Source organism: Theobroma cacao, chromosome 7 (assembly GCF_053813885.1).
Source record: "Theobroma cacao isolate CCN51 chromosome 7, ASM5381388v1, whole genome shotgun sequence".
In the NCBI taxonomy this organism is placed as follows: Eukaryota; Viridiplantae; Streptophyta; class Magnoliopsida; order Malvales; family Malvaceae; genus Theobroma; species Theobroma cacao.
In genome coordinates this window covers 34,806,620-34,823,555 of record NC_142645.1, presented here as the reverse complement: position 1 = coordinate 34,823,555, position 16,936 = coordinate 34,806,620, and the positions used below count along the sequence as shown (strand labels likewise).

At 36.6% G+C, this 16,936-nt stretch overlaps 1 pseudogene; it reads right to left on the bottom strand.

The window, feature by feature from the left end:
* The window catches only part of LOC18594883 (uncharacterized), a 42,226-nt pseudogene extending 26,472 nt beyond the window's left edge, over positions 1-15,754 (bottom strand).
* Positions 15,755-16,936: the final 1,182 nt, after the last annotated feature.

Here is a 16,936-nt window from a genome sequence, read left to right as displayed (position 1 = left end):
TTTTTTTTTTTTTTTTTTTTTGTTAGGCATAGTACTTCTTCACCGCATCCGCATTTATTGGATTAGGCAGATCTCCCCCATCCATGTCAGTCAAAATCAAAGCTCCTCCTGAAAAAGCCTTCTTTACCACGTATGGCCCTTCCCAATTCGGCATCCATTTTCCCCGAGAATCAGTTTGATTAGGGAGTATTCTCTTGAGAACCAACTCTCATTCTCGGAACTGCCTAGGATGAACTTTTTTCTCGTATGCTCGTATCATCCTTCGTTGGTACATCTGACCATGACAAAGAGCCGCCAGCCTTTTCTCCTCAATCAGATTCAACTGTTCGTAGCGGGAGCGGACCCACTCAGCATCTTCCAATTTCGTTTCCATCAACACCCTCAATGATGGGATTTCTACTTCAACAGGTAGAACTGCTTCTGCACCATATACTAATGAGTACGGAGTTGCCCCGGTGGAGGTACGCACAGAAGTTCGATATGCATGTAGGGCAAACGAAAGTTTCTCATGCCAGTCTTTATAAGCTTCAGTCATCTTTTCGACAATCTTCTTGATGTTTTTGTTGGCCGCTTCTACTGCTCCGTTCATCTTCGGACGATAAGTTGTCGAGTTATGATGCTTGATCTTGAATTTAGCGCAAACATCCTTCACCATCGCACCATTCAAATTGCTTGCATTATCCGTAATGATCCTTTCTGGAAGCCCATACCGACATATGATCTCTTTTTGGATGAACTTGCACACCACCTTTTGTGTCACATTGGCATAGGAAGCTGCTTCTACCCATTTCGTGAAATAATCAATGGCCACTAATATGAATCGATGTCCATTAGAGGCTTTTAGCGTAATAAGTCCAATCACGTCCATTCCCCACATTGAAAATGGCCAAGGTGCCATGAAAACGTGCAATGGGGCTGGTGGAGCATGGATCCTATCAGCGTATACTTGACACTTGTGGCATTTTCGAGCAAAGTTTATGCAGTCTGATTCCAACGTCAACCAATAATAACCAGCTCTCATAATTTGTCTAGCCAACATATGTCCATTAGCATGAGCTCCACAAGTTCCTTCGTGGACTTCTTTCATTATTTTGTTGGCTTCCGAAACATCCACACATCTCAAGAGTACTTGATCTCGACTCCTTTTGTAGAGCACTTCTCCGCTAAGGAAGAAACCCATTGCTAACCTTCTAAGAGTTCGCTTGTCATTATCCGTGACATTCTCAGGGTATGTCTGGTGCTTGATGTATTGCATGATATCATGATACCACGGCTTACCATCAACCTCTTCTTCAACATTCAAGCAATGTGCGGAGACTTCACGGACTTCTAAATCAAAAGGGCGTACATCGATCGCCTCTTTTATTTTGAACATCGCTGCGAGGGTGGCCAAAGCATCAGCAATCTGATTCTCTTCTCGAGGCAAATGGTTGAAGCTGATTTCTTTGAACTGTTTGCTTAATTCTGTAACCAGCTTTTTATATGGAACTAGTTTTGGATCTCTAGTTTCCCATTCACCTTTCATTTGACATATCACTAAAGCCGAATCTCCGTAAACATCTATCGCATCAGCCTTCATATCAATTGCTGCTTGTAATCCCAGTACCAACGCCTCATACTCCGCCATATTGTTAGTACAATTGAAATTCAATCTCGCCGTGGCTGGATAGTACTTCCCATTTGGAGAAATCAACACTGCCCCAATTCCGTGCCCCAAAGCATTGGATGCCCCATCAAAATACACCTTCCATGGATTAAGTTCATTGGGACCAACTTTTTCTACATGCAAAACGGCCATCAAATCTTCATGTGGGAAATCGAAACTTACAGATTCATAATCTTCATTAGCTCGATCTGCAAGGAAATCGGCGATGGCGCTCCCTTTGATTGATTTTTGGGACATATACACAATGTCATACTCAGACAATAGTACTTGCCATCGAGCTATTCTTCCGGACAGGCAGGGTTTTTCAAAAATATACTTGATGGGATCTAATTTCGCCACCAACCATGTTGTGTGATACAACATATACTGCCGGAGCCTCTGAGCGGTCCATGCTAGTGCACAACACATCTTTTCGAGCGCAGAATATTTGGACTCATACTCCATGAATTTCTTGCTCAAGTAATATACGGCTCGTTCTTTCTTCCCAGTTTCATCATGTTGTCCCAATACACATCCCATAGAATTCTTGTTCACAGTCAAATACAGAATGAGAGGTTTTCCGACCGTCGGTGGCATCAACACCGGTGGATTTGTGAGATATTCTTTGATTTTATCAAAGGCTATTTGACATTCTTCATTCCACTCTCCTGGGTCTCGTTTCCGAAGCAGCTTGAAGATTGGATCACATTTGCAGGTGAGCTAGGATATAAATCGAGCAATGTAATTCAGCCTCCCTAAAAATCCTCTCACTTCTTTTTGCGTTTTGGGAGGTGGTAACTCTTGAATAGCTCGTATTTTATCCGGGTCCACTTCGATTCCTTTTTCACTGACTATGAATCCCAACAATTTCCCAGAGGTTACACCGAAAGTGAATTTTGCAGGATTCAACTTAAGCTGGAACTTCCGCAATCTCTCGAACAGTTTCTTGAGATTGACAGTATGATCCCTTTCTGTATGAGATTTTGCAATCATGTCATCCACGTATACCTTTATCTCTTTATGCATCATATCGTGGAACAAAGCTACCATTGCCCTTTGGTAAGTGGCGCCTGCATTCTTCAATCCAAATGGCATTACTTTGTAACAAAACGTTCCCCACATGGTCACGAATGTTGTTTTTTCCATATCTTCGGGTGCCATCTTAATCTGATTGTAACCAGAAAAGCCATCCATGAATGAGAACAAAGCATGTTTTGCCGTGTTGTCCACAAGAGTATCAATATGTGGCAAAGGGAAGCTATCCTTCGGACTCGCTTTGTTCAAATCCCTATAATCGACGCACATTCGAACTTTTCCATCCTTCTTAGGAACTGGAACTATATTAGCTACCCATTCAGGGTACTTAGCCACCTCCAAAAATCCAGCATCGAATTGCCTTTTTACTTCCTCTTTAATCTTCAGCAACATCTCTGGCTTCATCCTTCTCAACTTCTGCTTAATAGGCTTGCAATCTGGTTCCAAAGGTAACTTGTGAACAACCATGTCAGTATTAAGACCTGGCATGTCCTGATATGACCAAGCAAACACGTCCACATATTCACGGAGCAATTCTTCCAGCTTCTGCCGTTCATCGGATGACAGCGAGGTGCCAATCTTAACCTCTTTCTTCTCTTCCCCATTTCCGAGGTTAATCATTTCTGTGAGTTCCTGATGAGGTAAAATCTCCTTTTCTTCCTGTTCCAACATTCTCGACAAATCAGGGGGTAAGCTGTAGTCATCTACCTCCTCTTCATTTTTCAATTCATCAATGTTCGGAATTATCTCAAAATCGATATTCAAATCGTTGTCTAGATTGTCTTCGTGTTCATTATTTAAAGACCTGCAAACAGGTAAAGTGGGAGGGGTGTATGGGCAAGTATTTATTGGCTAAAAGAATAGATGAAATGAAATATGCAAAAAGATTGATGAATTATGAAACACATTATGCATTGTCATTTATTCAAATGATGAAGGTAATAGAAAGCCCTACTTAAACAGGAAATTAATCTTAACACCCTTGGGCATAGGCATTTAGATAAAATTGTTCATTACATTTTGGAAGACTTAAAGATGATGGGCAGTTCCATGGCTATCCAATTACTTAGCTCCTCTCCTGGCAGTACTGGATACACCACAGGGATCTTCTCATCAGGTTCTTCATCTCTGATCATATGGATTGATAGCTCATCAAATATCCGTAGAACCTGATTGACCTCGTCCGATGCCTTGCACCCCACGAATCGAAAGGTTTCATACAAAAAAAGAATTGTCTTTTTCCAAAATTCTTCCTCTTCACTTTCTTCATAAAACTCGATTTCTGACAAATCCATCAACTTTTGCAACTTAAGACGAAAGCCATCACAATTTTGAATGGAATGTCCAACAACCCCCATATGGAATTTACAAGAAAGGGTGAGATCATGTCCTACTTCTTTTATCTCTATCGGTTCTGGAGTGATGGCTTTTATTTTGGACAACGCCTCAAACACTCTATCCATCGGTGTTCGAATCTCGTCGACATTCTTTTTCACCCTTCGAATCATCCCTTCATGTATTGCATTCACTGTCAGACCTCCATGGTTAGGCAAGGGATTCCCATCAACATTTGAATTGTCTTTTTTGGCAAAATTTAGAAGTCCTGCTTTAATGAGCGCTTGGACCTTATGTTTTAAAGCAGTACAATTCTCGGTGGAGTGCCCTTGAATTCCAAAATGGTAATCACAATGTGCATTCGGGTCATACCATTTTGGGAAAGGTGGTCGGAGTGGTTCTAAAGGGGTTCGAGCAAGGAGTCGATTTTCTATGAGTTGTGGCAACAATGTAGTGTAAGGGACTGGAATAGGATCAAACTTTGGTTTTTCTAGGGTAGTTCTAGGTCCTCTTTGACCATTGCCAGGATTATTGGTTGAAGCTACCGGTCTTGGTGGTGGAGTTTGTGGAAGAACATTGGTTTGAAATGTTGGTTGCGGGGCGGGTTGGTACACATATGGGTTTTGTGTGATGTTGCCTATGTGCGGATAGAAGGGTTGGTATGGAGGGTACGGGTAATATGGGTTAAAGTTGTGGGCTTGTTGGCTGTCGTGAGCGACTGCTTGCACATCTCCTTCTTTCTTCTTGGGCATACTCCCTTTCTTTGAGCTGGCAACTTCATGCCCTTCAATTTTTCCGCTTTTGATAGCTCCTTCTATTATTTCTCCCGATAAGACCAAATCTGCAAAGTTTTTCGTGGCATTGCCGATCAAGCGCTCATAGAATGGAGCTCGGAGGGTATTTATGAATAAAACAGTCATCTCCTTATCAGTGAGAGGTGGCTGAACTTGCGCTGCTGTATCTCTCCACCTTTGGGCATATTCCTTGAAGTTCTCGCTTTGCTTCTTCTCCATAGTTTGTAATGACAACCGATCAGGGGCTAATTCAGCCACATGCTTGTACTGAGCTATGAAGGCTCTTGCTAAGTCTTTCCAAGTCTTGATACGGTTTCGATCTAGCTGTACGTACCACCGAGCAGCTGACCCAGTCAAGCTGTCTTGGAAAAAATGGATCAGTAACTTATCATCGTGAGACTGTGCAGCCATCTTCCGACAGTACATGGTGATATGTGCCATGGGACATTTTGTTCCGTCATATTTTTCAAATTCCGGAACCTTGAACTTGGCAGGGATCAATACATCCGGCACTAAGCATAGCTCAGTTGCGTCCATGGTACCAAACCTATCAACTCCTTCGATAGCACGCAGACGCTCTTCCAACAGATCGTACTTCTTCTGATCTTTTTCATTTTCCCCCGTTTGTGACGAGTCTTTTCTCAGTTTCTCTTGCTCTTTTGGATCGTCTAAGTCTGGAACATTTACTGGTTCAGCAGGATTTATCCCAAGGTATGGCCCAAATTACCCCTGAGTCGGTTGATGGCCTAGCGGGAGTGGTGCATTGTAATAGATGGATGGCATCACTTGAGGGTGGACCCTTTGAGAGGTTTGGGCATGTGGTGGAGTGAACCCTGGGGGATAGGATGGATCACCCCTTTGGTTTTCACTGTCTTGTGCTGGTGGGTTTTCTAACGGAGCTGGCTCTTCAATCGCTCTTTTTCCTTTACTGAGACTCATCATCAATTCCATCATCTTTGCTAACTGTTCTCTCATTTCTTCTTGAGCTCTCTCCATTCTATCCATTCGCTCACTTTGTTCTTCTTCCATGATCCTTGCTCGTCGACGCGTATTATGAACACGTTGGTCACTTGGCTTAGGTGGTCGAGCTATTTTTGGAACCTTATTGTAATCATAAACGTGAATTAGATGCATGTATGAATGAAAAAATGAACCCCTTATCTTTATTTACAGGTGAAAATACTTATTGTCATGAAATGAGGATTTATGCACATATGAATGATCATGTACTAAAAGTATCTGTCACATAACACCCCTCAACAAAGTAATTCAATGCATAAGCTATTGTTTCTTGTTGCAATTCAGGAGTCATCTTTTGCATCTACTTTGTCAATGGTTGTCAAATGACATACTTTTCCTATATACAAAATTATGATGCAAACATGCATATGCAAAAAGTTCAAGTTAGCACTATAAACAAAAATTCCAAAAGATGAATGAAAGTAATTAGTAACCTGATACCTTTATTATTCGCGGAGAAACATTTAGAACAAGGGGATTATGAAAATTCCTTCATGTGTACCTAGTCAAAAGGTATATTCTCACGGGTGAAGCTCTACCTAAGCAAAGGCGACTCTCGGTATTCTACATGCTGAGTTTGGGTTGAAAATGGAGCTAAAGGTTCCCAAATCGCTCCTCACTGTCGTCCACACGGACTAGTAAGGCACCCCGGTCCTCACCCATTACAGGCTTCAAACGGACTAGGTTCGATTTGAGTGGGAGTCTTCACTAGCCCGTGCGGAGGTTATCACCTCACGAGAGCGTAGCTACTTAACTCCCTCCTAATCAAGGATAAAGCCCGGGTGGAAGGCTTATGCATGAATGCAAGATGTGTAGTGTGTGAGAAGGAATATACCGACCTTGGACCAATAATTTCACATTCCCCTTATCCTAAATTTCCCGCAATTATTAAAATAGTGAAGTAATAATAGCAAAATAAATAAATGCATTAAACAAAAATATGCAAAATTGATGCTAGGGAAAACAACAAATTATTCAAGGCTAAAGATAACTTATGATTAATTAATGGCTTGACTCTCGAAGTCCCCAGTGGAGTCGCCATCTGTCGTGACGTGCGGGTCCGGGAACCCGTCCGCCAGACGCGGGGCGAAAATTAAAATCGCAAGGTGTGGGAGTCGCCACCAATCTTTTTTATCTAGGTCTGATTGGTCACCTATTAACCCGATTCTTAATCGACGAAGTCCTAAATTAATTTTAGGTCCGTCGAAAGAACGAGAACTGGTCCACGTTTTAGAGATGGGTTCGGGAGTGCGATTACGCACGGAGAAGGGTTAGCACCTCCGTGACGCCCGTTCTACGAACGGTACCATTCAATCTTAAGTTATCTTAATATAGCATTTTCTTAGTTTAATCCCTATTTCATTAATTAAATTTTTTATTGAATTGTCAGACTGAGTTATTCACTTGGTCTTACGTATGCATATGATGCAAGCGTAGAATGATGTCGTGACTTGTTTATTTTAAATGATGGAGTCGGTAATCTTTTATTGGAAAATTATTCGAAGACTATCCCAACGCTTTGGTGAAGTCTCAAAATTCTCCTCACCTAGAGATATCCCCGGAAGAACTCGTCTTTACGAGCTCCTCGGGGAAATCCCATCATCGGGATTCCCGCGCCATTTGCAAAATAAGAGTGGCATGCAATGACATTATAAAAGGATGGTATGTACATGTACGCGTTTATTGATTATTTAAAAATTTTGATTATTTGTTATTTATTATTTTTTATTTATATATATACTTTATTTTTTGGTCTTCTATTTAAATCCATATTTGTTGTTGGTCAATTTTTTACTTGATTTCAAAGCTTATCTAATAAATAATTAATTAATTTTTAAACGATTGGATTAACTTTATTTAGTAATATTTATTTAAATTAATTCGAATGTAACAAAATTTTCCTACATATATTATTTTTTAACAATGACTATTTGACTTAACGGGTATTGGAGTTTAGAGTTCGGACTTATCCCGACGCTTCGGTGAAAATCCGTCTCGAACTTTGCACCCAAAAAAAAATTCACTTAAAAAAAAGCAACTCTTTGCCTTTCTTAAGTGAAATTTTTCCAATAATCATTTTATTTTTTTATTCATTTTATATATATATATATATATATATTTTTTTTTTATATTCGTATCATGTATTTTTGTATGTATATTATATTTACAACTATCTAAATATATTTATAATATAACTATTTCTTTCTCTTTTTTTATTTTATTTTTCGCATTTACTTACTCTTGTTATCGTTATTATTATTATTTAATTATTTATTTGATTTCTTAAATATATTTTTTCTTATTTATTATTTTATAAATACATTTATAATTTTTGTAAAAACTATATTGAATGTTAATAAAATTAATACTAATAATATAATAACTCAAATAATATAAAATACAAAACTTACCTAATTTTGAGTCCGACGAAATCCAGGTGAATTCAAGAGCCCACACTTTTTTTCTTGTCTTGTTTCTTGGTCAACTTGCATTGTCTTCTTTTTTATTTTCCTTTTCTTTCTTTTTTTCCTTTTTTTTTCCTTTCTTTCCTTTCTTTCCTTTCTTTCTCTTTTTTTCTTTTTCTCTTTCTTTTCTTCTCCCTCCCCGCGGGTCCCCCTTCTCTTTTTTCTTTTTCTTCTTCCTTCCTTTCTTTCTCTTTCTCCTTCTTCTCCCGTTGGCTTCTTCTTCCTTTCTTTCTTTCTCCTTCTCTTTCTCTCCTTTCTCCCCGCGGGTCCCCCTTCTCTTTTTTCTTCTTCTTCTTTCTTCCTTTCTTTCTCCTTCTCCTTCTTCTCCCCGTTGGCTTCTTCTTTCTTTCTTTCTCCTTTGCCGACCTCTCACCTCTCTCTCTCTTCTTCTTCTTTTTTTTTTTGCTTGCTTTTTTTGTTTTTTTGTTCTTTTTCTGTGGCTAACTGCTGGTGATTTTTGGTTTTTTTCGTCTCCTCATTTTCTTTGCAGGTTGCAGGTGGATTTAAAGAGCCGGGTTGTCCAATTTTTTGGACAACCCGGCGAGGGGGGTTCTGGCACCCCCTGGAGTTGGTGGTCAGAGCCTCCCCCCCATCACGCGTAGTGAGTGGGGGATGGGAAAGGGATGGCTGGGCGTACGCCCAGCCATTCCTTTTTTTTTTTTAATTAATTTTTTTTAATATACTTTTTTATATTTTAGTTTATTTTATTATTTATTATATATATATATATATATATTTTATAGGTGTCTACAAATCCCATAAACTTGTTATTTGTGGAAATTACGGTGAGGGTCGCTGCTCTTAATTTCCAGCGCCGCAGCGCTCAAATGTTCAGCCAAATTCTGTTCCTCTGGCACAGTACTTTCACTTCAACAAATATTTTGACCACCTTCCCACCAGAACTGGGCAAAGTAGTAAAAATAAAATTTGTATCCCTGCCTCTTACCTTTCTAATGGTCAAAAAATCATGTCATTTTGACTTGTGTAGTGGGAGATATACTTGAAAAACCGAAACATGTGCAAATAGAGCAACAGTCCATTGTGCACCTTTCTTCACCAATTGAAATTATTTTTGATCCTACTCCTATAAAAACATAAAATAAATATAAATATCATAAAACTAGCATTGTTAGCCACCATATCAAGGTACGGGGTACTACAGAAACTTTTCGAGAGAAACTCACCTTGCGCAAGATTTTCGAAAAATCCCATCATCGAGACTTATGCTTGTGAACAAAAGTATCTATATGCCATGACATGCATGATGCAATAAAGATATATGCTATGCTTATGGAATTCATTATTATTTATTTATTTCTAAGTTCTCCTATGTCTTCCTTGCTATTTCTTATGGACTCTCTTTTTCTATGTTTCCCTTTTATAATTATGCATATTATGAATTATATATATATCTCTATGTTATTTGAATGTATATATTTACTATATAAACTATCTTTTCACTCAAAATCTATGGCAAGACATCCTATTTCATAATTATATATATTTTGATTCCATTTTTCTCATTTTATTATCTACCCTATTCCCGTTTCATAAGACTTATAAATTTATTACCATATATATTTTATACAACTAGATATTTAAATTTTGTGTTTTAAACATATTTATTATTTTAAAATTTCCATCATTGAATATTTTAGTTATTTATCTATTTATTTATTGTCATGAGTATTACCATTTTCACAATTTTCATTTTTTATCTTTGGACAACTTAAATATATGTCATCGATTCTCTTATATATGCCATCTTTGTATTTATATTTTGTTTGACTAATTTATTATATAGTAATTTTCTACTTATTTAAAATTAAAAAAAAAATCTCAAAACCTCAAAATCGAGGCCCTCCCATCATACTGGTGGAGCCTTAATTTGGATTCCAAACCTAGGGAAAATTAGTCTGAAATTGCGACTCCTCGCGTCCCGACCAATCATCCCATCATCGATATCATTTATACATTACTCATATAATTAGTTTTATAGTATTTTGAGGGTCAATTTTCTATGATTGGTTTTACTACATATGTTATTTCAATTATTTGACTAGCTTTGCCACATTTTAATATTAATTATTAAGTATTTCTTTTTTTCCCTTTTTATGCTTTTTCAATATATATTTTCATATTTCAATGTATATATATTTATTCTACACATTTTTTTATAATTTTCACCTAGGTATACCACATCTATAATTCAATAATTTCCATTTTTTTACTTAATCTAATCTATATATAAATCTTAAGCCTACCATTTATTTCATTCATTTATATATATATATTATTTTTTTTATATTTATCATTTATCTCCTTAACTCCATCACTGTAAACATATTCCGTTTAGCAATCTATTTTTTGTTTTGCATATGAACTTCACTTACCTAAGTTTAAATACCTTTAATAAATATTCTCCTACATTTAAATTCTTTTCTTAATTAACTATATATATTTTTATTTTTATATTATATTATTTTATATATATTTATATTCCTCTACATGTATTATTTTCTTTAACCTAAAAATAATATCTAAGAATTTTTTTGAACATTATGCTAAAATAATCTGAAACTAATCCTACATGATTAAACAATAATCTGAAGGACCACTAAGATGAATTGGCCCAAAACACAGAAGATCCAAGGAAAATGATAAATGGTTTACCTTTCTGGGTTAGGTTGACCTAAATAAACAACCCACTTCAACCAATCTGCTACTCTACAGCCGGCAGACCTTCCTCCCAAAACACACCATTTTTGTGCACAAGCCACCACCTTCCCACTCCTTGAAACTATGCCGTTCCGATTACAACTCCTTTTTCTCCACAATGATGCCGTTCCACTCTAACCCTAAATATAAAACCATTATTTTCCTTTCTCATTCTCCATTTTCCCTTTTTTGTTTCTCTATCTACCCATCGATTCCCTTACTTCTCTCTAAACCTTTCCTTTTTCACTAGCTCCTTTCCTACTTCTCTGTCTCTATCCTCACTCACCTCACCAGCTACCCGAAAACGGGACCCAAAACTCCTGTAAACCACTTTTTGCCGGCTCTTCTTTCCTTTCTCCAGCCAAATCGCACTAGATCCCCTCACCGTCGGCTACTCAAACTAGCTCTCCCTCTACATTTGCCTAAATCGGGTCTCTTCACCGTCGCCACCCAAAGAAATCGAGCTCCCTCTTTCTCTATTGGCTCCCATCAGATCTCCCTCCTGCCTCTCCATTTTGTATATATATATTTTTTATTTTCTGACTATTGTTTGACTGTGGTTATGCGGCTGCTAAATTTCTAGGGTGGTTCTTTAGGGAATTTTGCTGTGTTTTTCTTATTGCTACTATAGGGTTTTTTCTTTTTGGTTTCTTTCTTTGTTTGCTCTATGGCTGCAGTTGGTTTTTTGGTTCCTATAAAACTAGGGATTTTTTTGATTTTCTAGTTGCCATTCCCTTTGTGTCTTTGTAGCTACTACTGTAGCTCTTTTATACCCGATTACGTTCTTGGGGTGGCATTTCCACCTCTTGCCACATCGTTGTGCCTGGAAGGGTGCATCCCCACCCTACCAGTTGTACAACATTTTTTATTTTTTTTTGTCTATTATTTTATCCTCTATAATGTTTAATAACACACAAAACAAATAAATAATACCAATAATGAAAAAATGTAGTGTCTACACTTGCGGTTAATTTATTATTTTCCATTTCAACTTATATTTAATATAATGAAAGTATATTAGAAAAAGTTGAAAAAAATTCAAGTATATTTGATTTTTTGGTTGAATGATTCATGAACGGAATAGAAATAAAATTCTTGATTATGAAAGAAAAGGAATTAAGAAAGGCGAAGATCAATGGTAAAAATTAATTTGAATAAAAAACAATGAGATTAAATAAAGAGTGTGACACTATTACCAAAAACCAGAAAAATATAGAAGAGCTCGATGTGGAAAATCTAGATGATATCATAAGCCCAAAAAGAGGTAAAATGTAAACTATTGATCACAATTGTTAATTGATGCAATATCAATAGAAAATTGTTATTGATATTAATTTGATCCCTCGAGAAGATTGACTTCCAAACTCAAGTTCTTTAGATTATAAAGCAACCCGATATTGGGTGGAAGTTCTCCTGTGAGAAAATTGTAGCTCATAGACAGATACGTCAAATTTGTCAAGTTGGTTATTGATGAAGGAATCTCCCCCCTGAGCTTATTGGAATGCAGGGTCAGTACCTCTAATGAGCTCAGAGATCCAAGCTCATTTGGTACTGTCCCAGTCAACTCATTCACCGAGAGTCCTAAATGGGTTAATGATTTCAATTGGAATAAGGAGAGAGGAATTGTGGAATTCAACCTATTCTCATATAATCTTAAAGTTTGTAAGTGAATCAAATTTCCAAGCTCAGAAGGAATGGCTCCCGTGAACTTGTTGGTGTAGAGTTCAAGGGCCATAAGCATCCTACAATGACCTAGTTCAGATGGAATTTCTCCCACGAATGAGTTCTTAAAAAGCAGAAGATATTCTAAACTTGACAAATTCCCTATCTGTGAAGGTATTACTCCAGACAGTTGGTTTTCACTTAGGTCTAAGGATTGCAAATCTCCCAACATGCCAATGGAAACAGGTATTGAACCTTGCAAATTGTTGCCATACGCTACCAATATTTGAAGATTAACCAAGTTTCCTATGTCTTTTGGAATTGTGCCTGTGAGATTGTTAAAAATAATACCAAGAGCTAACAAGGAAGTGCAGTTGCAAATGCTATCAGGGATGCTTCCATTCAAGGAGTTATCACCTAAGTCTATTGACTGCAGATTTCTAAGATTTCCTATTTCTGGTGGAATTGGACCCGACAGAGAGTTATCGTAAAGAGTTAGTTCAGAAAGCTGGGAGCACAGTCCTAGTTGAGGTGGAATATGACGTGAGAATGAATTTGAACTTAAATCAAGAACCTGGAGGCTTGAAAGATTTCCGAGGAATGGAGATATCTCCCCTTTGAGCTGCTTATCAACCAGGGAGATTGAAATGACTCGACTCGAGGAAGGGTCACAGGCAATACCAGACCAGTTGCAGTGATGATTTGCCTCTGTCCAATCTGCAAGTTGTCCTAATGGTTCATGAGTGATAGAACTTTTGAACGCCTGCAGGGCCTCAACTTCAACTTCCAAGCTTGGTTCTGCACTTAGTACATTAACTAAAACAGAACAAAGTACGACTACGATTAAACTGACACATTTCGACACCATTGCTGGCTAGAGAAATATTACTGAAAAGCTGTTTTGAAAGAAACTGATGACAAATTTGGATCAAATGACGCACTTATATGCAAATTGCCAACCAATCAATGATCCGGAAAAACCGCATCAACTTGACATCACATCGTTAGTCAATGACTGCTAGGAGTTTTTGAAGCCCAACTGAGTATCAAATCCTTGACTTTGAGCTCAATGATACTAACTCACTGGTCATTTTCTATGGAAAATGATATGTACACACCCACGGAATCGTTTTACTAATATTTTACAAGCTAAGAAGGAAAGAGAAGTCGTTTTATACCCGATTATGTTCTTGGGGTGGCATTTCCACCTCTTGCCACAGCGTTGTGCCTGGAAGGGTGCATCCCCACCCTACCTGTTATACAGCATTTTTTATTTTTTTTGTCTATTATTTTATCCTCTATAATGTTTAATAACACACAAAACAAATAAATAATACCAATAATGAAAAAGTGTAGTGTCTACAGTTGCGGTTAATTTATTATTTTCTATTTCAACTTATATTTAATATAATGAAAGTATATTAGAAAAAGTTGAAAAAAAATTCAAGTATATTTGATTTTTTGGTTGAATGATTCATGAACGGAATAGAAATAAAATTCTTGATTATGAAAGAAAAGGAATTAAGAAAGGCGAAGATCAATGGTAAAAATTAATTTGAATAAAAAACAATGAGATTAAATAAAGAGTGTGACACTATTACCAAAAACCAGAAAAATATAGAAGAGCTTGCTGTGGAAAATCTAGATGATATCATAAGCCCAAAAAGAGGTAAAATGTAAACTATCACAATTGTTAATTGATGCAATATCAATAGAGCAATTAGTGTTTTGCAATAAAGAAATTTACATTTTTTCGTTTCATTATAAAATAACGTATGATGTTCATGAATGTGTGGTTTCTTAATCTAGCAGAATTGGTAGTGGAAAACCAGTCTTGACGAACATCAAATCTTATAGTTTACATCTAAAAGAAAAAGGCTAAAATATATATAAATTAAAAAAACGATCGCAATGAATTTAATAGAAAAAGCAATAAGGAATTAAAAGAATGATCCAATTGCCAAAAGACCCCAAAAGAAAAAAAAAACTAAAATATTGTAGGCCCAAAAAGAGAAAAAAGAAAAAGGCTTTGCTATCGTGAGAAAGAACGGACTAGAAATATGGTAAAAATGCATCCCAATATTTATATTTCCCTTACCTTTGAGGTTGTTGTGTCCAAGATACAGACGCTTAAGCATCGTCAAATTTCCTATTTCTTATGGTATAGTTCCCTCCAAATGATTATGAGATAAGGATAAATCTTCTAACTCTTGGCACTTGAATATACTCATTGAAATAGGACCAGAAAGGTGGTTAAAACTCAAGTAGAGCCCTTTTAATTTAGGTAAACCATCAAACATATTTGATGAGATATGACCAGTGAGGTTATTAAATGTAAAATCAATTACTTGGAGGGAGGACATGTTGAGTGAGATGGAAGGTATGGAACCAATAAGTTGGTTGTTCCTGAGAACAATCTCTAGCAATGAAGATATATTGGAGACTGAGGAAGGTATGGAGCCTGAAAGTTGATTACCGTGTAAATATAAAAATCTAAAGTTAGAGAGATTTCTGATTCCCACGGGGATATGTCCTTGCAGATTGTTATTATCCAAGCTCAAGATCTCTAGTTTCGACAAAAAGCACCAAGAAGATGGAATAACTCCCACAAAGTTATTACCATTCAAACTCAAGTTTTGAAGTTTAGAGAAGGAACCAAACCAGGATGAGATTTTCTCGTTGAAATTATTGTTAGACAGAATTAAATATTTCAACCGACGCAAATTAGCCAACTCGATAGGCAACGAACCATGAAAACTGTTGTTTCCAATGTCAGGGAAAGCAACGAAAGAGAGATTTCCCATGTCTGGTGGTATGGTGCCAGAGAGATTCATGCCAAATAGATCCAAAGCAAAGACTCTGTGGTGTCGAGATCCGCGAGCAACACCAACCCAATTGCAAATAGAGGTAGCAGTTGACCGGTTGGTAGCCAGCAGATCACTGTGGACGTGGGCTTTTATTGCAAGAAGAGCCAGCTGATCTGTTTTGATGTTGGTTGATGATTTCATAGAGAATTAAACCTCGAAATTAGGCAGCACCACCACCAATATAAGTGCCAAAATGAACCGAGTGTTTCCCATGAAGTTATGTAGAAGTGGAACTTGTGCAAGGAAAACTTTTGACTTATAAATGGGAAAGATGATGTTTCCTTTCAATATGTACAAGGTGACCAGAATTATCGTGGGACTTATTTCCACGTTCTTTCATTGCCCTTGCACAGTTGAAGAAGATTTACCGCGTGGCATATTTGAGAGAATTCTTAAAGAACAATGTTGAAGGTCCATAATTAATTCTACCAAAGACTTTTTGGTGGCTATAATTTATTAAGTCTTCTCAAACACTGACTTAATAAATTAGTATCTGTTTATTATTTGCTCGATGGACAACTCTTCATTACCCTTTTTTTTTCTTATCTGAAAGTATTTTCAGCATAAACTCGATAATTTAACATATATACCTAAAAAAATTTGTTTATAAATCCACTGGAGATGATATTAAAAATTCTGCAATTGTCTGAGTTTCCATGTGGAAATTTAAATTCGCAAAAAGAGATTTGGATTTCAAAAATCAAAGCTAGTATAAACTATGGAATGAAATTCATGAGATATATCAAATTCTTGGATATTTTAGATCTTTTTTATGTAGTAAATTTGATAGACATTTGAAAAATTAAATTTTAAATTTACCTTTTTCTGCTCTTTCAAATATATAAATGTGTTGAATATTTACTAATTTTTTCGTTCATCCTCACGATTAATATAATATATCAAATCCAAAATTTTTTTTTTTCCCAAACATAGCAAAAAGAAACCAGTTTATTTGATTAAATGTCAAAAAAAAAAAGTTATCTTACAAGGCAAAGCCAATCTCGAGTTTCAAGATATTTGTTTTTGCCTAGTCAAATTTATTGCAATATTACCGTAAATCACATGACTATATGACTACGAATAGGTTCTGCCAATTCTGCAATTAGGCAAGCTATGCCTAGTCATCTACTTTTGCAGCTACAACGGACACAGAGTCTCCCAAATAATGAGGAACTTTTTTTTTTTCAGAGTAGGAAATAACGGAATCCTATCCAAAAGAAAGTTGTTGCCTCGTGCTAATCACTCTCAAATAGAAATTAAATATGTAAGTTTTCAACAATGATTTACTTCAATTAAACATTATACATTTAACTTGATTTATCTGGAAAAATTGTATGCTCTTTGCGATAGTGTTTATATTTTAGTGTTTACCAAAGTAGACTCTCAAATAGGAAT